At 45.1% G+C, this 26,558-nt stretch overlaps 1 protein-coding gene and 1 pseudogene across 8 annotated transcripts in view; both read left to right on the forward strand.

The window, feature by feature from the left end:
* Window positions 1–26,558, forward strand: part of UNC5A (unc-5 netrin receptor A) — a 526,593-nt gene that overhangs the window by 448,554 nt on the left and 51,481 nt on the right. The gene's annotated exons all lie outside the window — the stretch shown is intronic.
* On the forward strand, window positions 4,818–4,936 carry LOC134939033 (5S ribosomal RNA; annotated as a pseudogene).

The following is a 26,558-nucleotide window of genomic DNA, read 5'->3' on the forward strand; positions in this document are numbered from 1 at the left end:
CGATATAGGAGGTGGAATGTACCTGTCTCAAGCGCAGTGGAGAATGATTTCAACGTTGTGCAAGGTTCTGCAACCTTTTGAACTTGCCACACGTGAAGTCAGTTCAGACACTGCCAGCCTGAGTCAGGTCATTCCCCTCATCAGGCTTTTGCAGAAGAAGCTGGAGGCATTGAAGGAGGAGCTAAAAGGGAGCGATTCCGCTAGGCATGTGGGACTTGTGGATGGAGCCCTTAATTCGCTTAACAAGGATTCACGGGTGGTCAATCTGTTGAAATCAGACCACTACATTTTGGCCACCGTGCTCGATCCTAGATTTAAAACCTACCTTGGATCTCTCTTTCCGGCAGACACAAGTCTGCTGGGGTTCAAAGACCTGCTGGTGACAAAATTGTCAAGTCAAGCGGAACGCGACGTGTCAACATCTCCTCCTTCACATTCTCCCGCAACTGGGGGTGCGAGGAAAAGGCTCAGAATTCCGAGCCCACCCGCTGGCGGTGATGCAGGGCAGTCTGGAGCGACTGCTGATGCTGACATCTGGTCCGGACTGAAGGACCTGACAACGATTACGGACATGTCGTCTACTGTCACTGCATATGATTCTCTCACCATTGAAAGAATGGTGGAGGATTATATGAGTGACCGCATCCAAGTAGGCACGTCAGACAGTCCGTACTTATACTGGCAGGAAAAAGAGGCAATTTGGAGGCCCTTGCACAAACTGGCTTTATTCTACCTAAGTTGCCCTCCCACAAGTGTGTACTCCGAAAGAGTGTTTAGTGCCGCCGCTCACCTTGTCAGCAATCTGCGTACGAGGTTACTTCCAGAAAATGTGGAGAAGATGATGTTCATTAAAATGAATTATAATCAATTCCTCCGTGGAGACATTGACCAGCAGCAATTGCCTCCACAAAGTACACAGGGAGCTGAGATGGTGGATTCCAGTGGGGACGAATTGATAATCTGTGAGGAGCGGGATGTACACGGTGATATATCGGAGGATGATGATGAGGTGGACATCTTGCCTCTGTAGAGCCAGTTTGTGCAAGGAGAGATTAATTGCTTCTTTTTCGGTGGGGGTCCAAACCAACCCGTCATTTCAGTCACAGTCGTGTGGCAGACCCTGTCACTGAAATGATGGGTTGGTTAAAGTGTGCATGTCCTGTTTATACAACATAAGGGTGGGTGGGAGGGCCCAAGGACAATTCCATCTTGCACCTCTTTTTTCTTTCATTTTTCTTTGCGTCATGTGCTGTTTGGGGAGTGTTTTTTGGAAGGGCCATCCTGCGTGACACTGCAGTGCCACTCCTAGATGGGCCAGGTGTTTGTGTCGGCCACTAGGGTCGCTTATCTTACTCACACAGCTACCTCATTGCGCCTCTTTTTTTCTTCTTTGCGTCATGTGCTGTTTGGGGAGTGTTTTTTGGAAGGGCCATCCTGCGTGACACAGCAGTGCCACTCCTAGATGGGCCAGGTGTTTGTGTCGGCCACTAGGGTCGCTTATCTTACTCACACAGCTACCTCATTGCGCCTCTTTTTTTCTTCTTTGCGTCATGTGCTGTTTGGGGAGTGTTTTTTGGAAGGGCCATCCTGCGTGACACTGCAGTGCCACTCCTAGATGGGCCAGGTGTTTGTGTCGGCCACTAGGGTCGCTTATCTTACTCACACAGCTACCTCATTGCGCCTCTTTTTTTCTTCTTTGCGTCATGTGCTGTTTGGGGAGTGTTTTTTGGAAGGGCCATCCTGCGTGACACTGCAGTGCCACTCCTAGATGGGCCAGGTGTTTGTGTCGGCCACTAGGGTCGCTTATCTTACTCACACAGCTACCTCATTGCGCCTCTTTTTTTCTTCTTTGCGTCATGTGCTGTTTGGGGAGTGTTTTTTGGAAGGGCCATCCTGCGTGACACTGCAGTGCCACTCCTAGATGGGCCAGGTGTTTGTGTCGGCCACTAGGGTCGCTTAGCTTACTCACACAGCTACCTCATTGCGCCTCTTTTTTTCTTCTTTGCGTCATGTGCTGTTTGGGGAGTGTTTTTTGGAAGGGCCATCCTGCGTGACACTGCAGTGCCACTCCTAGATGGGCCAGGTGTTTGTGTCGGCCACTAGGGTCGCTTATCTTACTCACACAGCTACCTCATTGCGCCTCTTTTTTTCTTCTTTGCGTCATGTGCTGTTTGGGGAGTGTTTTTTGGAAGGGCCATCCTGCGTGACACTGCAGTGCCACTCCTAGATGGGCCAGGTGTTTGTGTCGGCCACTAGGGTCGCTTATCTTACTCACACAGCTACCTCATTGCGCCTCTTTTTTTCTTCTTTGCGTCATGTGCTGTTTGGGGAGTGTTTTTTGGAAGGGCCATCCTGCGTGACACTGCAGTGCCACTCCTAGATGGGCCAGGTGTTTGTGTCGGCCACTAGGGTCGCTTATCTTACTCACACAGCTACCTCATTGCGCCTCTTTTTTTCTTCTTTGCGTCATGTGCTGTTTGGGGAGTGTTTTTTGGAAGGGCCATCCTGTGTGACACTGCAGTGCCACTCCTAGATGGGCCAGGTGTTTGTGTCGGCCACTAGGGTCGCTTAGCTTACTCACACAGCTACCTCATTGCGCCTCTTTTTTTCTTCTTTGCGTCATGTGCTGTTTGGGGAGTGTTTTTTGGAAGGGCCATCCTGCGTGACACTGCAGTGCCACTCCTAGATGGGCCAGGTGTTTGTGTCGGCCACTAGGGTCGCTTAGCTTACTCACACAGCTACCTCATTGCGCCTCTTTTTTTCTTTGCGTCATGTGCTGTTTGGGGAGTGTTTTTTGGAAGGGCCATCCTGCGTGACACTGCAGTGCCACTCCTAGATGGGCCAGGTGTTTGTGTCGGCCACTAGGGTCGCTTAGCTTAGTCATCCAGCGACCTTGGTGCAAATTTTAGGACTAAAAATAATATTGTGAGGTATTCAGAATAGACTGAAAATGAGTGGAAATTATGGTTTTTGAGGTTAATAATACTTTGGGATCAAAATGACCCCCAAATTCTATGATTTAAGCTGTTTTTTAGTGTTTTTTGAAAAAAACACCCGAATCCAAAACACACCCGAATCCGACAAAAAAAATTCGGTGAGGTTTTGCCAAAACGCGGTCGAACCCAAAACACGGCCGCGGAACCGAACCCAAAACCAAAACACAAAACCCGAAAAATTTCAAGTGCACATCCCTAGTTAAAATAGGTATTTGTTAATTACTTTATATAGGCACCACTATAACATTCTGCACCCCTGCTTCCACTAATATGATTGTTTCTTATTGTATACTCCACGTGATCCTCTTTTCCATGGTGCTGACAAAGGTCTCTCCCAAAACTGAAAGCCCTGCTCCCCACCTAGTGGACATTGTGGATGATGCAGGCAGTGTAACAGTGAAGGACAGGGGGTAAAATGAATAAGCAGAATCCTCGCTGAGACTCAAGATTTAGCACAACTTAGCTCCAATGTCAACATGGTTTTGACCAACAAGATTATTCTTCTTCTTCTTTATTTATATGGTGCCACAAGGGTTCTGCAGCGCCCAATTACAGCGTACATCAGTGGTCTCCAACCTTAATTGGGGTGTGAGCTACTTTCGGAAAATAAAACCTCTGAAGGAGCTACCCCCTCCCCCAATGCGCTTGCGTTTCTGCGAAAGTAGGTGTGGCCTCACAAAAGTGGGTGTGGGCTCACAACTACAAGTAATGCCCCCCCTCCCGCGTAGTGCCAGATACACAAATAATGCCCCTCAGCAGTGCCAGATACACAAATAATGCCCCCCAGCAGTGCCAGATACAATGCCCCCACCAGTGCCAGATACAATTCCCCCTCACAGTGTCATTTCAAATGCCCCCCGCAGCGCCAGATAAAATGCCCCCCGCAGTGTCCGATACAGTGCCCCACACAGTGCTAACCCTTGCCGGCTTCTTCTGCTGCCACCGGTGCTGCTCCTCCTGTATGAGGGACGGAAGGGGAGGAGAGCGCACCGCGCGCCTCTCCTCTGAAGTCCGGAGAGCGACTGCAGTGAGGGTGACAGTCTCCGGCAACAGCGGGCATTTAAAATATGGTGCCGGTAAGTGAGCCAATCAAAACTCGCGGTCCGGCAGCCAATCAGCTGCCGCCCCTGCCGGTCCACGAGCTCTGATTGGCTGACGGCTGACACCATATTAAAAATTAAGGGAAGAGGAGTGCCAGTGACTGCCCAAGCCCTTGCGCTCTGTGAGCTACCGGTAGCTCGCGAGCTACGGGTTGGAGATCACTAGCGTACATAAACAAATCATCAAAACAGGAAAACAGCAGCTTACAGTTGAAGACTATATGGGACAAGTACAGGGTAAATAAACATATCTACATCAGCAGATGACACTGGAATAAGCATGTGGTATCGAACAAGGAATGAGAGAGGGTGAGTCACCGTCTCTCATTCCTCGTTCGATACCACATGCTTGGCATGACGGGAGAACAGCAGAAGAGTGTAGATACCACTGTCTCAGCTAACATTTAAAGCAATACGCAATTTATAATTGGCTACGTGGATTACCTCGAGACACTGGTGCCTCATACCTCAGTTGTGAATAAGGGGTGAATTCTTACTCCCAGGTTTATCTCGCTGCACCAGCAAGAGTGACCAGATGATTTAAATCCTTCAGATACCCTCACTTATGGGTAAATGATAAGGCGAATGATGGTCACCTATAAAAAGCCTATACATTTGTATCCAGAGAAATATCTGTAAGGGGATACACTATTATCTGTTCCCCGCTTGGGCCATTACTCCTCTGCATAAGTGGTATTTTGACTCTGGTTAGTGCCACTTCACCTACTACCATACAACACTGTATATGCCCAATCTCGTTTGATCTTGGAAGCAATACAGTGTTGGGCCTGATCAGTACCAGGTTGGATGACCACCTGGGAATATCAGGTGTTGTAGGTCATACATGGCAGGGTCACATAAAGAGGATTACTTGCTTGGCTTCTGACATACAAATCATGCATTTGAGCAAAGGACAAACCCTTATCTCTTTAATATCTTCACAGCTAAAGTAAAAAAAATTGTTCTTAAATTTGGATGCATCAAAAAAACAAAATTCTATTATTTAGGTTGGTCCTTGTAGCTTCCTTTTATCAAGTATAATATAATAAAAGTTATGTTTTAATATAACAATAATTACAATCCTTTCGTCTCTGAAATAGCGTGCTCCCAACCAAGGTTACTTCTTTTTTTCTCTTTCAATTTGCATACTTCAATATGTTTAATAACCTTGTGAGCACCACTGACAATGACACTTGGTGCCACCCCAACAAAGCTATTGTATGGTAGGTAGGCGGTGATAGATAATAGACTATAATCTATATAGTCAGTTTTTTCAGAGACTTATAATATTATCTATGCTCAAAATTGACCCACAGTCCTGTGCGGAATCCCCAAACCCATTCCCTTTTATATTGCAGAAAGTACCAGGAGAGGGAGCCATAGGATCCCTTCCTGACAGTCTCTACTTGCGCATGCCTGAGTAGCAGATCGAGCATATGGAGTAGCACTGAAGGAGAAGTGAAGGGATGACATTAGTGATCCCTTCACTTCGACAACACCACAAGGATGGACTCCGCCTGTTCGTGCAAGTGTTTTTTGATACATTTAATTAATTTCTTATTGCCATGAATAACGTTAATAAGAAATTATGATTATCTGGTCTAGGACCCAATAATTAATAAATACGTCCCAATGTGTTGCTGAATTGACATCACAATCCTCTGTGTTGCTGCTGGGGATGGTAAGTGCAGAGCGCTGCTGAAGTATGGCGATCCACAGTATACAAGCGACCACTCTAGTTACGGCAATGCTTTTAACACAGAAGAGAACTAAAAGCCAGCTGAAAAGTTATATTCAAACAAAATGCCCTATAAAGCTTTATGTCAGGACGAGCTCTGGACACAGTGGTTCATATCTGTTCCATAATTTTAGTAAATTTCCATCAGCTTAGTTAACACATAAACTTAGCTATAATGTAGGTTTTTACTTTTGCTGCCAATTTCCCTGAAAGCACATCAATGAATGCTACAACTGTCCCTCTGCTGATTCTTATCCACTGAGAAAGCGACAAAGGACAAACTTGCCCTTCACACTGCTTGAGGATATCTTGTAAGGCTGTGAGAAAAACTACTTATATTATTGAAAAGAGATTTTCTCCTTAAAGAGAACGATTGTTGACTTGCATTGTAAGCAGTTTGTATAGAGATTCATGTGGTAAAATGCATATACCTTTAACAGAGAGATAAACAACAATGAATTTCCAGAGTTCATTGTTGTTTAGCTCAAATAAAGCAATACTGCCAGGGCTACCGTCTACATATAATATGACGATCACAATGAACTGACCTTATTGCCCTAACAATTTTATTGGATTAGCTTGAGTGATGCAGGTATTAAACAGTCAAGAGGTTTTTTGTCAAGATGTACAAATTACAGGTCTTTAATGGCTGCTATACGTAAAAGACAGTTTAGTACAAAACTGATCATACTCACAAATACTTAAGCTTTGACACAACTTGGTATATTTGAATTTATATGTAAACTTCTTGGATGGCAAAGAGGCTATTGCATACGTGGGTATCTACAGTCAATGTTATTGTGTTAAAAGTTATTTGTGGGGTAAAATATCTCAAATATCATTGGTTACAATCATTTCTCAATACCATTAAATATTATCAATATCTGTGCTTCGGATATAACATACTGTGGGAGTGATAAAGTTGAGAGAGATAAAGTTCAAGTCAATCAGCTAATAACTGCCATTTATTGCCTATGGGGTCTATTTACCAAATCTTGGAGAGAGATAAAGTGGACGAAGATAATGTACCAACCAACCAGCTCCTAACTGTCATTTTTCAAACACTGCCTGTAACATGGCCGTTAGGAGCTGATTGGCTGGTACATTATCTTTCACCACTTATCTCTCTCCAAGGCTTAGTAAATAGACCCTTATGTTTGAAAAATGACAGGAGCTAATTGGTTTCTACTCTATCTCTCTCAGCTTTATCTCTCTCCAAGGCTTGGTACATCTGCCCCACAATGTTTTACTTATTTCACAGCAGTCAACACTTCTATAACAAGGTGATTACTTGTAGAAAGAGTAATATCCTAACAGGCTTGAAACCAATTTCTGTAGCCAAATGAATGGAACAGTGTCCATCCCCAAAACAAGAAAAATACATCCTGACTGGGCATGTACAAGAGGATTTGTGTCAGACAGGAAAGAAATCAGGCTGCTTTGTTTTATGCTGTATCTATGCCAACAATCGGTGCTATTACGTAACAATGATAAATTACTGTACTTCTGAAACTATATGACTTTTTACTGTGTAAAATACAGTGTATCCAGAGATGTTTTCATCAAACTGTATTGCTTAGTACTGCCACAGAAGCATTCTACCATTTACAGTTACAATTTGCATCCCTTCTAAGTGGATAACTTATCAGATGGCCTACCATTGATATATGACTGCAAATTCAAAGTTAAGGGGGGTACTCACGGAGCTATCGCTGCTTAAAATCTAAGCAATCTGACTAGATTGCTTAGATTTTAAGCAGCGATCACTCCGTGTGTACCCCTCACAGCGATAGCGATGCGTAGCCCCGCCCATCGCTATCGCTGGTGCTAGATCTAGCAGGTAGCTCACTTCACCCGCTGGGTGAAATAAGCGCCCCCCCCCCCCCCCCCCCCCCCCTGCTCCTCCTGCACGCTCAGCACACATCTCTCCCTAGATCTGCCCGTGAATACGGGCCTTTACCTTACATAGAATTAAGCTTCATACAAGGTGAAAAAAAAGCCCTGTCAGCTTTCCGTAGATGTTACCTGGTCAGGCTGTAATAACATCATTGGATGCCTTCAGGTTGTAGCGTCATATACTGTAGATGTTTACCAATAAATACAGTGGGTCCCTGGCTGGTCATGTGTATTGAACAGGCTGTAGGCTGATGAAGCCATCTATGAAGCGGATGAGGGATGAAGAAAATGTACTGTGTGCTCTCTACATTCATAATGTCATGTTTTTGCTGTTGGATAATGATGTCTAGACAGCAGGTGCGCAATAAAAGTTGATGATGGCTGACATGGGCCGGCGGCTACTTATAATGCTGTTTTTCAGTAGTTGCAATCTGATGTTTGGTGCCCCCAGACAATGCTAAACTAATATCATAACTTTCAATAATGTATGTGTATTTTAGGGTGGGTATACTGATTTAGTGCTGCTATTTCCTGTTTATTGTCCCAGCATCTCTATAAATACTTAGTTCTGTGGTATAACCTCAGGCCCATTCATTAAGAGACAGTTGAAGTTCACAGGATGAGTGTTTTTCAATGAAAATGAAAAAGATATGATTAGAACATAATCTGTGTACAGAGGTTAAAAGAATGAGAGCTAGAAGAATCAGTACTAAGGGGTTTTGTACCCAGAGTAACTTGGTTCCGGTATGAATGGTCGACCATGTTATGGTCTACAGTCATTAGGTCGACCACTATTGGTCGACATTGACATGGTCGACATGGACACATGGTCGACACATGAAAATGGTCGACACGTGAAATGTCGACACATGAAAAGGTCGACATGATTTTTTTAACTTTTTTTGGGTGTCGTTTTTTGCGTAAAGTGACTGGGAACCCCAATTAGTGCACCGCTTGCCATGCTTCGGGCATGGTGCCTTCGCTCCGCTACCACTTCGCTCGGCACAGATTACCGTTACAATCGTAGTCCACGTGGATCGTAAAGTATGGAAAAGTTCCATTAAAAAAAAAAAAAAGTGGTCGACCTAATGACTGTCGATCATAACATGGTCGACCATGTGAACGGATACCGAGTAACTTCACATACTAGCCAATCCACATTTGTTACTGTATATGCGGTGACTCTCTCCTGTATTGTAGACTGGATCCGGACTTTGGGTCGACATGCATTAGGTCGACCACTTATGGTTGACCGACAAAAGGTCAACATATGAAAGGTCGACGGGTTCAAAAGGTTGACAGACAGAAGTATGGTTGACACATTTTTTTTTCCATGTTTTCAAACTTTTTCCATTCTTGACTATCCACGTCACAAATCATGTTCTTTAATAACCTTGTGGTTAGTGAAACGGAGCGAGACACGTGCATGGCGAGCGGACGCATTTCAACAAATGGTGCTCCCAGATGAAAAAACTATCCATACTTAACCCAAAAATGTCAACCTTTTGTCCATGTCGACCTTTTTTCTGTATGACTGTAGACTTAAGGCGTGTAGATCTTGTACGCCACCACCATAGACTTACTGTACATTTACAGAGACTGGTCAGGGAGAATGGGTGAAATGCTCCCTGCACCATTCTAGTTTTCACAGATGAAGGTCAGTACTATGAGCACCATCAGTGCTGCATAATCCGTAAATGTCATACTGTAGCTATAATTAGCCTGCTGCATATATGCTGACATTGTATGCCCCCACTCCAGGAGATCTCAGGACAAGAGGTCCAAGTGGAATGGGGAGGAATAGGGAAGTCATTCACATAATTAAACCATGCCCACCACTGTGCAATGCCATATAATGTGGCATCACACAGGCAGGGTGTAGCTTAAGATGGCCATACACCTTAAGATCATCTTTTCAACCATCCAACTCGGCTGGTTGGATCAAAAATCTGGTAATGTATTAGAGCAAATGACAAACAATCATCTGCTCCCTTATGCCAGTAACAGACAAATCAGTTGTTCAAACAAAAATATATTTTTTTGTGAGAACAACTAATCATTTAACTTGACCGTTTTTGTCGATTTTCATTTGCTCCCAAACATCGCCAGATTTCCATTCCAACCAGCCAACTAGTTGGTTAGTTTGTAAAATAATCTTAAGGTGTAAGCAGTGCTGCAAGTATGGCGGTACGGGCCGGTATTGCATACCGGTAAGAAATTGACAATCGGTACACAGTACCGCCGGCCCGACCACCTTGCTTGCAGCTGCTGTGTGTCCGCGGGGAGGAGAACACAGAGCACTCCTCTCCTGCCCCTCAGTGCTCAGTCCGGTCTCCGGCAGCGGCGTGTATCTCAAATCAAGCGGCGGTATATTAGCCAATCAGAGTTCACAGACAGGCAGTGGTGGCTCCTGATTGGCTGCCGGACCGCGAGTTTTGTTTGGCTTACGATCTGCCAGAGACTGGACTGAGCACCGAGGGGCAGGAAAGGTGTGCACTGCACTCTCCTCCCCGTGAACATAGCAGCAGCAGAGCGAGCCCCATGCAGCAGCGGTGAGTTGCACTATATGTATCTGGCACTGCGCTAATGGGGGTATATGTGTATCTGCCACTTTTCGGGGCACATGTGTATCTGGCACTGCACTACTGGGGGCATATGTGTATCTGCCACTATTGGGGGCATATATGTACCTGCCCCCCCCCCCCATATGTGCATCATGCAACCATTTTCATTGGCCATGCCCAGTGTGCCAAGTGGCCACACCCATTTTTATTTTGATGCACGAACACGGTACCGCCAATAATTTTTTTCTACTTGCACCACTGGGTGTAAGGCTATCTTTAATGTGCAATTTGCTGCAAATCACATCATGAAGCCCTGGACTACAATCTTCTCTGGGGAAGTGTGTGAGATTTGGCAGACTCCAGAGTAGGCAAGTATGACTTGCACAAATAGAGTCCTCAATCCTTCATGGTAGGTCACATTGATTTCTGTGTCATCCAGTGCTCAGTATTTTGGCAATGACAGATAGGAAGGGTAACGATAAGTTACTTTAGAGGTCAATATATAATGTATAGACTATAAAATATCATAACAGTGGCGTCACAAGCCGGCTCTTCTGCAGTGACAGGAGCCGAGTGCAGCAGTGTGATATTCACCTGCAGCATTCGGCTCCTGTCACAAATGAAGAGCCGGCACTGCTCTCAGACCAGTCTCTGGAGGCAGCCAGCATTTCCGGGGACAAGGGCTCTGATAGGATTTGGTCCCTGAAATAGGTAAAATGATCGGTCATTCAATCGCATACTTGCTGGTTCAGGGGCCGGCTGCACGTCTGCGCATTTACTTTCATCAGACCAAACTTGTGTGACTAGCCATTGCCAGGGAGGTATTCTACCAGTGACGTGCGCTAATGTCAATGGCTGGGGAGGCACCGGCTTCTGCACTTCTGCACTACATCCCCAGCCCAGCTGGCCCCGCTCTCACCAGGTATCCTGGGCAGACGTGCCTTGTGCGGAGCCACCCGTTCCAGGACAGTGCAGGGGCTGGTGCTGCTGCCGGCTGGGAGGGCAGAGGAGGAGGAAGGAGAGTGAAGAGCGCCGGCCACCTCTGCCCCCTCCCTGGTGTCAGCAGCAGCATGGTAATGGAAGGAGATCACTGGGCTGCGGCTGTTATTATCAGGCTCCCCCCACCACTAGGCGAGTCAGGTCGATGAGGAGGAAAGGGGAGATGATGGAAATCACTGTAATGTGATCCTGGTGTGTGACTTTGAAATGCACCTGGGTCCCGCCTCTGCTATCAGTGCCTCCCAAGCTAATTTACTGTATTCAAATTATTAGAATTATATAAAGAATATACTTATGACACAGAATATGTGTCATAAGGATCTTCTTTGTATTATTTTAATCATTAATGACAGGGGAGGCACTGCCTCCCCTGTCTCCTCTGACTGCACATCCCTGTATCTAACGAATTCCTCTCCTAGTAACTTGTAGTGTCACGATTGGCTGGCTGATTCTCCAGATACGTCAATCTTAAAATCGCCGCCAGTGACTATGGGTTACTTCCGACATAGTAATTGGCACCAGCAAGAGGAATTCAATGCTCTGACACTAGGTAGCCTTAGCTTGTACCTGAATACACAATTATTAATAATTCACAAAACAGGTAACATGAGCTTAGGCCTAAGAACACAGAAAATCAGGAAATAACAGGAGAAAAACATAGTTCAGTTACCACTTTCAAATTGAACAATGCATTGGAGTAAGGTCACTCCAGGTAAAAGTTTGATCATCCTAGATGTTATTGCTATCTTAGGCGAATGACCCTGAATCAGCTACAGACACACTGTTTTATCCTTCCACCATCACTGCTCCTTGACACAAATTCCCACCCTTGGGATTTTTAAGCCTTTCGAAACAGAATTGATTGTTTGAAGACTAAAGGGGGGTACTCACGGAGCGATATTCTAAGCAATCTGACTAGATTGCTTAGAATTTAAGCAGGATCGCTCCGTGTGTACCCCATACAGCGATAGCGATGCGCAGCCCCGCGCATCGCTATCGCTGGTGCTAGATTGGCCTGCCGTGCAGGCCAATCTAGCGGGCGCTCATTTCACCCGCTGGGTGGAATGAGCGCCTCTCCCCCCGCACGCTCAGCACAGATCGCGCTGTGCTGAGCAGCGGGAGAAATGTGTGCTGAGCGGTTCGCTCAGCAGACATCTCTCGCACATCGGCCCATCTATATGGGCCTTAAGGTCTGTGATCTGTCCATATTAGCCAGATTTATGGCTTTAGTCAGGAAGGAGAGTGGCCTGCCATATGCTCTCCTTGAGAAATTTCTAGCACCCAGACAAACACAACGGGGGGGGGGAATTAAAATGTTCACGCTCCCCGATCTCCCTAAAGTGACAGGAGATAGAGGGGCGATATTCAAATGGCCCCCGTTATCGTGCTGATCATGCCCAGTACAGTAGAGTTTAGGCGTGCAAAGCACATAAACCCGACTAAACTAATGGGCACGATCATGAAGAGACCCAAACAGGTCTCTTTACGCGCATTTCAGCTCGCTACTTCCGGAGGTAGCGAGCTGAAATTAACTTGTCGCGCCCGTCGGCAGTAACATTAGAATACTGCTGGCGGGCGTGATCGGGAAGGGGGAAGAGCACAATTGAATCCAGCTCAAAGTCTGTGTACAGGCTACAAAGTCCTGTTGTAGCTACGGCCCCCTGCCGTGTACAGTAAACAGAGTTCCTTTGCAATCCAAATGTCCTCTGATTCAATTCAATACCTGCGGGGATAATCAATTAGCCCCAGGAAAACATTGGGTGCGAAAAACGTAAGTTTTTTCGTGATTTTTCCCGGTGTTTCACAGATTTTTTTTATACAGGTTATCCTAATAGATCGCCTGTAAAAAGAAATGCCCTTTCTCCCAAAAACACACAGGTTCAGTAAAACCTGTGTGTTTTCTGTACAAACAGCCCGCTGTTTCCGGGGATTTGGTTTCACCTGCCTGAGGCAGGCGAAACAAAATCCCTGATAACCGCGGCGACCTGAGTGTCCCTTGCCCGCCGCAGCAGTGGCAAGCTGGGACTGCAGGGAGGGCACCACATCCCAGAAGCCGGAATTGGTGCTTAACCCGGGCGGGGAAGACGGGGCAGCGCCACCACCCGAACCCCCATCTTCCCCTGCCCCTGGTCACATGGGGAGTGGTCATGTGACCGGAGGGAGCTGGCTCTGCAGCGGGAGCTGTCAGGAGCCACCACTCGGTGCAGCATAAGGTAACCCTTGATCAGCCACCGCTTGTGCAGGCTTATCGGGGCTAATTAGATAGCCCCGGCAGGACATTTAGCCCCGGTAAATTATCGGGGCTAACTGGATATTTCCCCTGGAGTTAATTACAGAAAGGCACTTTGGCATACAGTTTTACAAATGACATTTTCCATAAAGAATATAAATTGATACAAGATGCAATTTGAATAATACCATTTTTTGGATCAGATTTGCGATAGATCCTGACATGTAGCCTTTAAACGACAGTGGTTAATGCCATCTGAAAATGGCATTATCAACTGGGCCAAGGTTTTTATGGGGACTGCTTCAATGCCACTTTTACCAAATTGCAGCAACAAGGAATCTTCAGTATCTGTTGCTGGCTACCATTAATAATAAATAAGGCCAATAATCTTAACCCTATACACATTTTCAAAGAGAAATGCAAGAGAAAATAAACCATAGTTTGCTGTAATATCCCAAATATCTCCCATATGCTACTACTGCCAGACTTTGGCCCTCATTCCGAGTTGTTCGCTCGCTATCTGCTTTTAGCAGCATTGCACACGCTAGGCCGCCGCCCTCTGGGAGTGTATCTTCGCATAGCAGAATAGCAAACTAAAGATTAGCAGAACTACTACTAAATAATTTGCTGCAGTTTCTGAGTAGCTCCAGACCTACTCCTAGACTGTGATCACCTCAATCCGTTTAGTTCCTGGTTTGACATCACAAACACGCCCTGCGTTCGGCCAGCCACTCCCCTGTTTCTCCAGCCACTCCTGCGTTTTTACTTGGCACGCCTGCGTTTTTTAGCACACTCCCTGAAAATGGCCAGTTTCTGCCCAGAAACACCCACTTCCTGTCATCACTCGAGCGATGAAAAAACGTCGCTCGAGCTTGTGTAAATCTACAAAGTTTTGTGTGAAAGTACTTAGCGCATGCGCTCTGCGTACCATGCGCATGCGCAGAATTGTCGTTTTTTCACTTGATCGCTGCGCTGCGAAAATCGGCAACGAGCGATCAACTCGGAATGACCACCTTTGTGCAACGGTCAATCTGCTGAATGCTATATAGAGTGCACACATTAAACTACACTTTCTAAAGTTCATATCACTTGCACTATCCTATTAATTGAGTCACAGAGCCCCTTACAGTACGTAATGTCACCCCAGTCATTAGGCCACAGCAGAGCTAGTATAATATGCCTTTGTTCCTCTGAAATCCTCCCTTTCTGTAATATGTTTATGGACAAACTGGCACCAAAATCGCTCTTTCTCTGACAGCTTTTACCAAAGAGCAAAGCAATATCTTCTCTGTCACAGTGCATTTAATAATATATTGTGTCACAGATAAAAAGGACAACACTAATTTGTACATTATGACAAGCTGCAGCCACAGCTACCATGGAGCAATGAAAGTAAAACATTTAAGTGACAACACAGAAGGGGTTTCAGTTTCATTTGATAAGATGATCCTTGGATCCTGGTTCTTATTAGCCCAGCTGTACATAGTGTTTTTCTTTCTTTCCACTGAGTATATTAGCTGGCCTTAATCTCCCAGAATACAATACAAGCAGTGGCGGATTTGCCGCTAGGCAACCTAAGTGGTTGCCTAGGGCCCGCCGGGTCAGGGGGCCCGAAGCGGGCCCCCCGCTTGTGTCTCTGAGACACGCTGCCGCTCAGTCCGGTGGCAGCGTGTCTCAGCTGTCAGGAGAGGAGAGCGCCCGCCAGCGCGGCTGTGTCTGGCGCGGCGGCGTATAGCGGACTTCAAACCAGCCGCCGGTTCGTGAGCCAATCAGAACTCGCGGACCGGCAGCCAATCAGAAGCCGCCGGTCCGCGAGCTCTGATTGGCTCACGAACCGGCGGCTGGTTTGAACGAAGTCCGCTATACGCCGCCGCACCAGACACAGCCACGCTGGCGGGCACTCTCCTCTCCTGACTCACCCGTCCCTCACAGCCGGAGCCCGGAGGAGGAGCAGCAGCAGCAGTGCAGCAGCGGTAAGCAGCTGCAGCACTGGCTGCTGTGGGGGCAATTGTATACCTGGCACTGTGGGGGCAATTGGCTGGCACTGTGGGGCATTTGTATACCTGGCACTGTGGGGGCAATTGTTTACCTGGCACTGTGGGGGCATTTGTATACCTGGCACTGTGGGGCATTTGTATACCTGTCAGGTATACAATTGCCCCAACAGTGTCAGATCCACAATTGCCCCCACAGTGCATTTGTATACCTGGCACTGTGGGGTCAATTGTGGATCTGGCACTGTAGGGGCAATTGTGGATCTGGCACTGCACTATTGGGGGCATATGTCTGTGTTTCACGTCCCATTTTAATTGGCCACACCCATTTTTTGGCGCGCGCGCGCCGTGGGGCACAGTACCTCTATGGGGCACGCTCTGTCTGATTGGTCGCTGCTTAGCCCCGCCGGGAATGCACACAGACGCTCTCATTCCAGTGAATCGGGCGCGTGTGTGTCACGGACACGTGCGCACCCCAGACGCGGTGATAGGCCCAGGCACAGACGGAACTCCATCTGTAATGTAAGGGGGCATAAGTCAGAACAAAAATATATTGTTTGAGGTAGGGGGGCCCCAAATCGGTATTTTGCTTAGGGCCCCATGAGGTCTAAATCCGCCTCTGAATACAAGTGGCACCTGGTCCCAGCTACTGACAGTGTACTTATTCTCTTTAGGTCATAATAATGTGACCGTCTCATTGTTTTTCGCGTAAAATATCTGCTAAATGAATAAGCATAATAATCTGCATGGGAAGATTGGCTGCACGCAATGATCCTGTCATATCTGTATCTGACTGCTGGTGTTTAGGTCAGTGATGTATAGCTCAATGTCTATGAAGACTACCTTATTAAATCATTTCATAAGCGATTGTACCAATAAATGCCGGTAATAAGTTAGAACCATCTCCCTGGCTTCAGGGCTGTGGACAGAAATGAGGGACATTAAGTACAATGTCAGTGTATAATAAAGCCTGAGCATTGCTTAAAAAGTAGAGTAAACTGAAGTTACAAAATGCATATGAGTAATTTTGAAGCTGGAGCCAGTGCAAATGTTGGTCCTTGGAAATGGCATACGCTCCAACCTTATACACATAAAAATCGGTACAAATTAGAAAAGGGGCGTGGCCACGGGTACTTTTCCTATACTTTCAATGGAAGTTTGGAGAGCCAAAAATCGGTACAGACCATAAAAAAAAGATACAGTTGGAGGGTATGAATAAACCATAATTGTTATTGGTAGTTTAACCGTATGATTATCTTGATAGACAAGTACTGTAGCCTCATAGTGATGTGGTATGATGCTGGCTCTTGGGTAGTAATCTTGTATGTCACTCACTGTATGTGTGCGTCTGTAAGCTATCGGGCATGTTAATATCATACTTGCCTACCTGACCCTCTCCATGAGGGAGAAAATTCTCTGTTCCTGGACTTTCCTGGTAATGTATGATTGCCATCACCTGTGGTGAGCTAGTTAATTGATAAGAAAGGTGTTTCACTACAGGTGATGGCAATGTCAAAGTCAGAAAAATATCTCTATGCACACTGCCATATTTGCACCTCACACAGGTCTGCGCTGCGCATGCGTGCGCTCTCCCGTGCGTGCGCATACTCGCTGTTGCGGGCACCCGCGGGCGCGCGGTATGTGCATTTACGGTAGAGTTCATGTGTTCGTAGCGTGCGACTCAATCGTTACATATTTTCACTATATAATGTATTTTGTAGATCATGGTCCCTTTGATAGATTCAGAAAGTTTGGTTAATGTAGAATGTTCATGAACAGAGAAATCCCCCTTTGTTTGATACGAAGGGTCAGACAGGAGTAATACAGTGGTGTTTAGTATCCATCGGAAGAGTATCTAATTAGCAATATTCCGGTGTTGGTTTGAAGCGGATTAATCGCTCGTGCGAATAATTATGGACATAAGAAGTTTATGTCCATTTACTATTATTTGCACTTAATTATCCATGCGGCGGGAAACCCAGTTTCCCTCCCACCTGAGCTGTTGGAAATAGTCACAGCCCACCTGTATGAATCAACCTATGACCTTTTGTTATAATGCGAGGAGGAATTCCTGTGTCCAATGAACAATGAGATTGTAGGGACCATTGAATTGTATTGTGTGTGGGGCATAAATAGACAAGCCGATCACATCCAGCTCTCACTCTTCAACGGTTATCATTGCTGAAAATCGGGAGCTGGATGTCCAGAGGCGCATGCGATCGTTTCCTTTGTGCGTAAGTTTTCTCCGCAATCATATTGTCTTTCCTTGTTGTTATGGGCCATATCTCTCTCTCTCTCTCTCTCTTCTCCTCTTTCTCTCGTAATCCCTTAAACGTAATAGTATTGTATTGTATTTCATGTGTAGTTACCTGGTTAGGTAGTCTATGACTTGTATTGTATTAATTCTTTTGCAAGTATAACATTCATAATATATATATTAGGCGTTGGACCCTAAGCACGGTATCTGTGTATTTCTTATAGTGTTAAATATTCTCAGAGCGTCGGTGACGCTCAAACAGCTTTTAAGTTAATAAGGTTAGACTGTGTTGCATCTACACCCTATCTCTACACTAAGGTTTTACATCATATTACATTGTTTATGGTTTAGATATAAAGGTTTAACATTGTGAGCGTCTGCGCCGCTCGTGATCTCCTCGTGGTCTCGAGCGTCCGCTACGCTGATAGCGTAGCATTACGGTAGTCGCTCACCTATAAGTGTGCCCGATACCAACAGCGTATTCTCGTGAGCGTCTGTATCGCTCGAGCAGCCCGCTCCCGATACAGCGTCCGTTACGCTATAGTGAACCATTACGTTAGTCAGCAGCCAATAGCGTGCCTGCCTGTGATCTCTTGGCCGTGAGCGAACGTGACGCTTGAGCGTCTCGACCACGGCTAAGCGATTGCTACGCAACGAGCGTACCCTTACGTAAATAGCGTACAGTGTTCTTAGACCTCATAAAGGGTTTTATATAAGATAAATATTTAGCTTTATCAATTGGCGGCTCGTCCTGTCCTTCACATATCTCTGCTAGGTAATTTCAGCAGACATTATCCATCAGCAAAGGGCGGGAGATCATATTCTTCGCAGTGCTGACGGGATAAGCGTCTGCTTCGCTTAGTAAAGGGTGCTGAAGGAATCCGGAACCGGAGGTAAGAACAACACGCTAGTGTCTTTTAAAACTGTTTATTTCTATCTTGCGTACGCACACACGCATATCTGCATTTCTTTTTCGTGTATTTTCACATATCACTATCCTGTTTGCAATTTGCATTGATAACGTGCGAAAAGAGATTGTCGCTATTTCATAGTTAAAAGTGTAAAAGTAATGCGTTAAGGGATAAGTGTAAAGCACACACGCAGCTCTACCTAAAGATAAAAGGAGAGATTGGTGTGTTGCGCGGTAGACGATCGAGGATCATCTACATTGATAAAAGTGTTAGTTGTGTTACGGTGGACATTGGTTTTGTGTACACGTGTCTCTAACAAAGGGTTGAGACTCGCGTACGCCAAGGCCGACGCACGCAGCGTAAATTACGCAACGGAGCGTCTGGGCACGCCCACGTAACTCAAGTCACACGACAGTGTTGATTTTTAAGTAGCGCAACAGGCGATAAGTAGCGCAACAGGCGATAAGTAGCGCAACAGGCGATAAATAGCGCAAATCTATTTTAAATCCGAAATTTAAATTAACAGATCCTTCTCCACATTTACAACACATCTGGTTTAAAGAAAATTTCTGCGCAGAAATAGAAACAAAAGTGTACATGTGGTGAGTGGGTGTTTGCAATTATACAATTTTGAGGTTGAACCACAAGAAAAGTATCGAGTTCTCGTGAAGGTACATACATGTAAGTGACGTGCATGGTGGCTAGGGAGGCATCCCTGGTTAAACATAAAATTTGAGCATTAGAGTGTAGCAGACCAGGAGGTCATACTGTAACAGACCAGGAGGTCGCATAACAGACCAGGAGGTCCAGGTACAGCAGACAAGGAAGTCCGCTATAGAGACAAGTAGCACAACACCAAGAAGGGTTGGTGCGGAACCCATATAGGCCATTAAGCTCTGGCTGAAGGAATTCGCAGCCGAAATTTTCGATTCCACTGGTCGCTCCGCACATAAGATTAGTTGCTTATGTGCTGAACGATTGTACCGCACGTAATTGTGTGCATTAGTAAACCTGACCGGTACTATTTGTGTACGAAGGTCATAAACGCTATTTGTACATTTTAACGTGATTTGTGAAATTTTTTTATTTTAAGGGAAGTTCGCTGGTCACTCAGGAACTATCCAACAACCGATACTTGCTGGGGAACGCGCCCCAGTAAATAAAGGTTCACAGGGGCCCTAGGTTGGGTACAACAGCTCTGGATACAGTGATTGTGTTACTGGCCAACGTGGGCGAGAAGTGAGTGGAGTACTCGGTAAACTTCACCGCCAGCCTGCCCCGGACATCTTGGTTTTTGTAAGGGTTCGCTGAAGAAAAGCAACACCTGCAAGTTATGGGGGCCAGTTGTTCAGGTAGGGGGCGATCAACCTCGGTTCGGGTTGATTTAGTAAACCGACCAATCGGGTCGGCCAGGTATGTAATGTGTGAAAAATACGGTTCACACACAGAGGTTTTATGTGATGAATGGGAAAGAATGACTGTACATGACGGGGAGAAATTCCCAAGAATAGGTAGCTTTAGCCCAGAAGTGTTACTAAATCTAAGGAGAAGGATAGGTCTTATTGAACCAGCAAAGAGACGGATCAAACATTATGATTGTTTAAAGTTATGGCAACAGGAAAGTGAAATGCAAAGAGAGCTAACTGACATATCTGACTCTCATCTTGGGAGGAGAGATGTGGCAATGGAGAGGATTATGGTTGCGGAGAAAGGCACAATGTTGAACAATAAAAACGCACTTAGCAACTGTAGTATAGATGATAAGAATAAGTGTAATAAACATAACAATGATAATTGTAATGCTGTTAAATGTACAATTATTAACCCGTGCAAGTTGCACCCCATGTCAAACTTCCCTCAGGAATACGAGCAAGAAAGTGAACCCAACACGATGTCGGCACCTTTTCCAGCAGCCATCACACAAGACATCCAGGTGGACGCGACCAAATCGGTAAAGACTGTAATCAAACCCCCTAACGGAGGGTCAGGTGAGGTCGTGTCCACAGGTACGTACAATGTTTTATATCACGCACAAACAAATGTACCCCATATTGTAAGACCAAAACAAGGTGATGTAATTAAGTTTAGTCCTGTCAGGGTGATCACAGTCCCCAATGGGAAGACTGACGATCAGGGAACCATTCCCGTCCAGTACAGTGCAATGCGCTGTCCCTGGTCCCGGACCGAATTGAGATCAATTATGTCCGAATTTCCTGATCCAAGGAAAAATCTAGTCGCATGTCAAAGGTTCATTAAAGAACTAGGAAACTCAACAGAACCCACCAACAAAGATTGGCGGACAGTGCTGAGGGCATGTTTGCCCTCCGGTGTTGACTCTGCGACATTTATTACTGATTGTCAATTAGACACAGAAGTACCTCAAACGGAGGAACACAATCAGGAATGTATTAAGCAGATAAACCAACAGTTGGAAGTATATTTCCCTGCCGTTGTCAAGTGGAATGAAATCTTCTCCATAAGACAAAACGAAAGGGAAAGTATTTCCAATTATTTCAATCGAGCACTGCAAGTAATGGCTAGGAACACTGGGATCACAGACATCAAAACATGCGCACAGCATAGAGAAATCGCGGTTAAGGTATTAATGAATGGTTTAAAGGAGGTATTGAGAACAAGGGTACAGACCACCAACCCAAACTGGAGAAATATCTCAGTGGCCACATTAAGAGAGGCCGCTATTGATATTGATCGAAATATCACCAGATACAGAGAGTCACAAAGTGATAAATTAATGGCCGCAAGTATACAGGCCCTAACCACAAGACCACTCCAGCATAAGCCCCAAACCCCTGCGAGAAATTCAAATGTGGAAGTCTGTTACAATTGCCAGAAGGAAGGTCATTTTGCAAGAGATTGTAGATCAGGAAGTAGACAAAAGTCACATCAGCCCCCTAGACAACGACATAATCATGGTATCCAAGGAATCAGGGAAGCACAGGGAAAACGGTTGATGGCGATGAGCATCCGAGCGTTTGAGGAGGCATCAAATCAACCAAGACCTCAGGTCATTGACACTTGGAGGAAACCCAGGGTTTGTTACCTTTGTAAAAGAGAAGGGCATTATGCCAGCAACTGTAATAACCCACATAAAGTCAGACCCCCTAGACATGAAAATGAGCAAAAGTTAGGACACACCAAGTTATAATCAGGGATCAGATAGGAGAATTTTGAGCTACACCCATAATGTGCAATCAGGAAAGGTGATCATTAGGACTGATGGTAAGCCTGAGGTAACGGTTAATAAATTGGGAGGTCATTCCCTGAAGACACAGGAATGACCGGGTGAAACGTTGTAAATGTATCTGTGAAATGTTTCTTTTTCTCTCTCCCCATCTCTGACGATTATTGGTAGGATTCAAACATTGCATATATACTTGGTCTTTGCAGAAGTCTACCAAACCCCAGCATGACCTATCCGCACCAATGTATTCTGGCCAGATACAGACAGTGGAATATGGAAGTGCTGGGGGGAGGGACTGCGCAAGGAAACCATTGGACATGTAGATATGACAGCCTGATGATCTGACAATGTTTTAGAAAACGTTTAAGTTTGAAAAAAATTTTTTCCCTGTTGTTGTTCTCTGTTGATTTATGTGATATATACATATATGAATTGTTCTCTCTCTCTTTTGTTTTTTGTTGTTGTTTTCTCTCTCCTTTCTCATGTTTTCATGTTTTAAAGATGGTATGTCACACCTCAGTTAGGCAAATGGTAATGCAAGATTTTTGCTCCTTACTGAGAGATCGCTGGTTTGGAAGGAATATTGCATCACCGGAATGTTCGTTTGGAAGACTGAGAGACAGCACCTTTGAGATGACAGCAGAACAAGAAGAACAACAAGACTAGAGAACTTAATTATCGTAACAAGTTTCTCTCCCCCTCAAACTGTTTTCCTGTACCCCCATTACAAATTTCTTCTTTTCTCCTCCTGTAAGATGGACTTGCCCCAAGAGACTGTGATATGGATTTTCCTGTTGACCATGATGTTGACCAGAGCAGTCTGTTCCGGCGAGAGTACCAGTGAGGTCGAGAAAGGATCCAGAAAGGTTCCGATGACTGAGACGGAGGTGTAAATTTCCAATAGCAACACAACCACCAAGCAAAAGGCGAGTACCGGAAACGATCTAGCAGCCATGTTATTTGTAAACATTGTTAGCTGAAAAGAAAACTGTATCTGTAGGCTCTGTGACAATGTGGTTGAGGATGGGTGCATTAAGAAATGCCAATCCAGTTTTAATATCCACATGGACCGGCATCCCTTGAGTGACTATCACTCCTTAGTGGGTAGTGTGTTAAATCAAACAGACTGTTGGGTATGCTCTCAAGTACCTCAAGGTCATAGCAAATCAAGACTAGTACCATTTCCTTTAACGATAGGGGAGGTACTTGAGCTAAGTGGTGGGAGGCCGGTGGACAGGAGGTTTAATATCTCCAGTCCTCCTAGTTTGAAGCTCCACCAATATCATGTGGATAGATCCCTCATATGTTTTAACATTTCCAATCCCCGAAAGCCGGGAAATTGGGAAGTGTCATGGAGCAACCAAACCATGACCTTTTCATATAGAGCAGATAGAATGCCGACAGATACAGAGCTTATACGCCACATAGCCAGTAGAGGAAAATCTTTCCGATATAGGTATACCCTAGGAAGTAGGATTACGAGAGTTGGAGAGGTATCACCAGGATACTGTGCACATATCGTACAAGCTGATACGTGTACTAGACAGATGGGAGAATTAGGGTTAGGAGATTTCACATGGAAGATGTGTAATATGGTTATGTCCTACTCCGTCCCATATGTTCTCCCCGATGATGCATATTTCATATGCGGGAGGAAGGCGTATAAGTGGCTTGCCCCAAACTCTGAAGGATTGTGTTATATTGGAAAAGTACTGCCTGAAGTAATGACTGTATCACATGCCAAAATGAAAGATATACACCGTGTTGCCCAAGCTCCTTATACTCACACCCATTACGAGCACGTAGTTAAACGGCACCTGATAGAAAGAACAGAGCATCCGGCCTCTGACATGATCCATGAATCCACCGGGATTCAGGTTCTAATCGCGTTAGATTTCACTCGCACCGCCAGAGGAGTGTTGAATTATAAATACATATCTGCGCTCGCAAATTTGTTAGACAATATCACAGAAATGTATGATGACACGTTTAGGTATACTGGAAGAGAACTTCAAGCTTATAAAACAGAACTGGTTCAGCATAGAATGATTCTCAATTATCTCACGGCAGTAACAGGTGGATATTGTGTCACACTGGCAACGCAGTACGGCGTGAAATGTTGCACATATATTACAAATAGTACCGAGGACCCGGTCGAGGTCATAGACCAAAAGATGGACGATATTCTCCAACTGAAGTGGGAATTTCGCAGGAGACACAATCTCACCCTTGCTGCTGTGAGTAATGAGCTGACTGGTTGGGTGTCATGGTTGAACCCGCGAAATTGGTTCTCCGGTTTAGGAGAATGGGCTCAAGGAATCATAATGGATGTAGGGAAGTTTCTCCTATGTATCTTAGGTGTTATCATAACGATTGGCTTGATATTTAGATGCGGTCAGGCTTTAACGAAGTGCAAACGAAGTACCAGGGTGATGAGTTTAAGGAGTGAGGAAACTGTAATTCCCATGGATTTGATTTATGACCCGACGGTAGAAACAATGATGTAATGAAAATGCGATTATACGGTCCGTTTCTTTCACCTGTTTTTCCGTTTTTCTCCAAGGTAAAAAGACCCACTTGGACGAGGAATTTGATGATCCTGTATACAGACAACGGATGGATTAAAGAAGAAGTTTTGACAACCTGATACACAGATTTTTGATGAACTTTGCCATAGATCCCCAGTTTCCCTAGAAATTTTAAAATTACGCTAGCCCAACACTTTTGTAAATCTATGGACATTGACAAAGCTTTTGCTCGCACCTTATGGGCAAAAGCACAAAGAAGACTGCAACCAACAGACACCGAACAAGACTTCAACCGACAAATGTTCATTTACCTGACATAGAATACCACTGCATTTACCGTAATTATGTATTTTCTTCATCTCTACAACCTTCAGGTAATTACACACATAGTATAGGGAATACAGGCACAAATATCAGCAATCAAATATTCCCCCATTCATGTATCATCAACTAAAATGTGCTCCCCATTTTGTTACAACCAAAATCCGAAAAGAGCTCGGTAAAGTTTGACAGCCCATCCACAGACCCGTACCACGGGATAAGAAGGAATTCAAATGTATACTTCGCAATACCTCGAAGCTTGATTTAAAACACGTACGGCACGATGATACATGACCCCCAAGCACGGATTCATACACACATGCTTCTGCTATCTCACTAGGTCATACCCTTTTCCTACCTTCTCCTCTCCTCCCCTACCCAACCATGTAAATGTATTAACCCCTGACATATATTTTTCTCTTTTTGAAATGTTTTAGGAAGTGGCAGTTATTGTTGACTGCCAAAGGGTGGACTGTCAAAGTCAGAAAAATATCTCTATGCACACTGCCATATTTGCACCTCACACAGGTCTGCGCTGCGCATGCGTGCGCTCTCCCGTGCGTGCGCATACTCGCTGTTGCGGGCACCCGTGGGCGCGCGGTATGTGCATTTACGGTAGAGTTCATGTGTTCGTAGCGTGCGACTCAATCGTTACATATTTTCACTATATAATGTATTTTGTAGATCATGGTCCCTTTGATAGATTCAGAAAGTTTGGTTAATGTAGAATGTTCATGAACAGAGAAATCCCCCTTTGTTTGATACGAAGGGTCAGACAGGAGTAATACAGTGGTGTTTAGTATCCATCGGAAGAGTATCTAATTAGCAATATTCCGGTGTTGGTTTGAAGCGGATTAATCGCTCGTGCGAATAATTATGGACATAAGAAGTTTATGTCCATTTACTATTATTTGCACTTAATTATCCATGCGGCGGGAAACCCAGTTTCCCTCCCACCTGAGCTGTTGGAAATAGTCACAGCCCACCTGTATGAATCAACCTATGACCTTTTGTTATAATGCGAGGAGGAATTCCTGTGTCCAATGAACAATGAGATTGTAGGGACCATTGAATTGTATTGTGTGTGGGGCATAAATAGACAAGCCGATCACATCCAGCTCTCACTCTTCAACGGTTATCATTGCTGAAAATCGGGAGCTGGATGTCCAGAGGCGCATGCGATCGTTTCCTTTGTGCGTAAGTTTTCTCCGCAATCATATTGTCTTTCCTTGTTGTTATGGGCCATATCTCTCTCTCTCTCTCTTCTCCTCTTTCTCTCGTAATCCCTTAAACGTAATAGTATTGTATTGTATTTCATGTGTAGTTACCTGGTTAGGTAGTCTATGTTATATTGTAGTGTATGACTTGTATTGTATTAATTCTTTTGCAAGTATAACATTCATAATATATATATTAGGCGTTGGACCCTAAGCACGGTATCTGTGTATTTCTTATAGTGTTAAATATTCTCAGAGCGTCGGTGACGCTCAAACAGCTTTTAAGTTAATAAGGTTAGACTGTGTTGCATCTACACCCTATCTCTACACTAAGGTTTTACATCATATTACATTGTTTATGGTTTAGATATAAAGGTTTAACATTGTGAGCGTCTGCGCCGCTCGTGATCTCCTCGTGGTCTCGAGCGTCCGCTACGCTGATAGCGTAGCATTACGGTAGTCGCTCACCTATAAGTGTGCCCGATACCAACAGCGTATTCTCGTGAGCGTCTGTATCGCTCGAGCAGCCCGCTCCCGATACAGCGTCCGTTACGCTATAGTGAACCATTACGTTAGTCAGCAGCCAATAGCGTGCCTGCCTGTGA

This window comes from Pseudophryne corroboree, chromosome 6 (genome assembly GCF_028390025.1).
Source record: "Pseudophryne corroboree isolate aPseCor3 chromosome 6, aPseCor3.hap2, whole genome shotgun sequence".
NCBI classification, from domain to species: Eukaryota; Metazoa; Chordata; class Amphibia; order Anura; family Myobatrachidae; genus Pseudophryne; species Pseudophryne corroboree.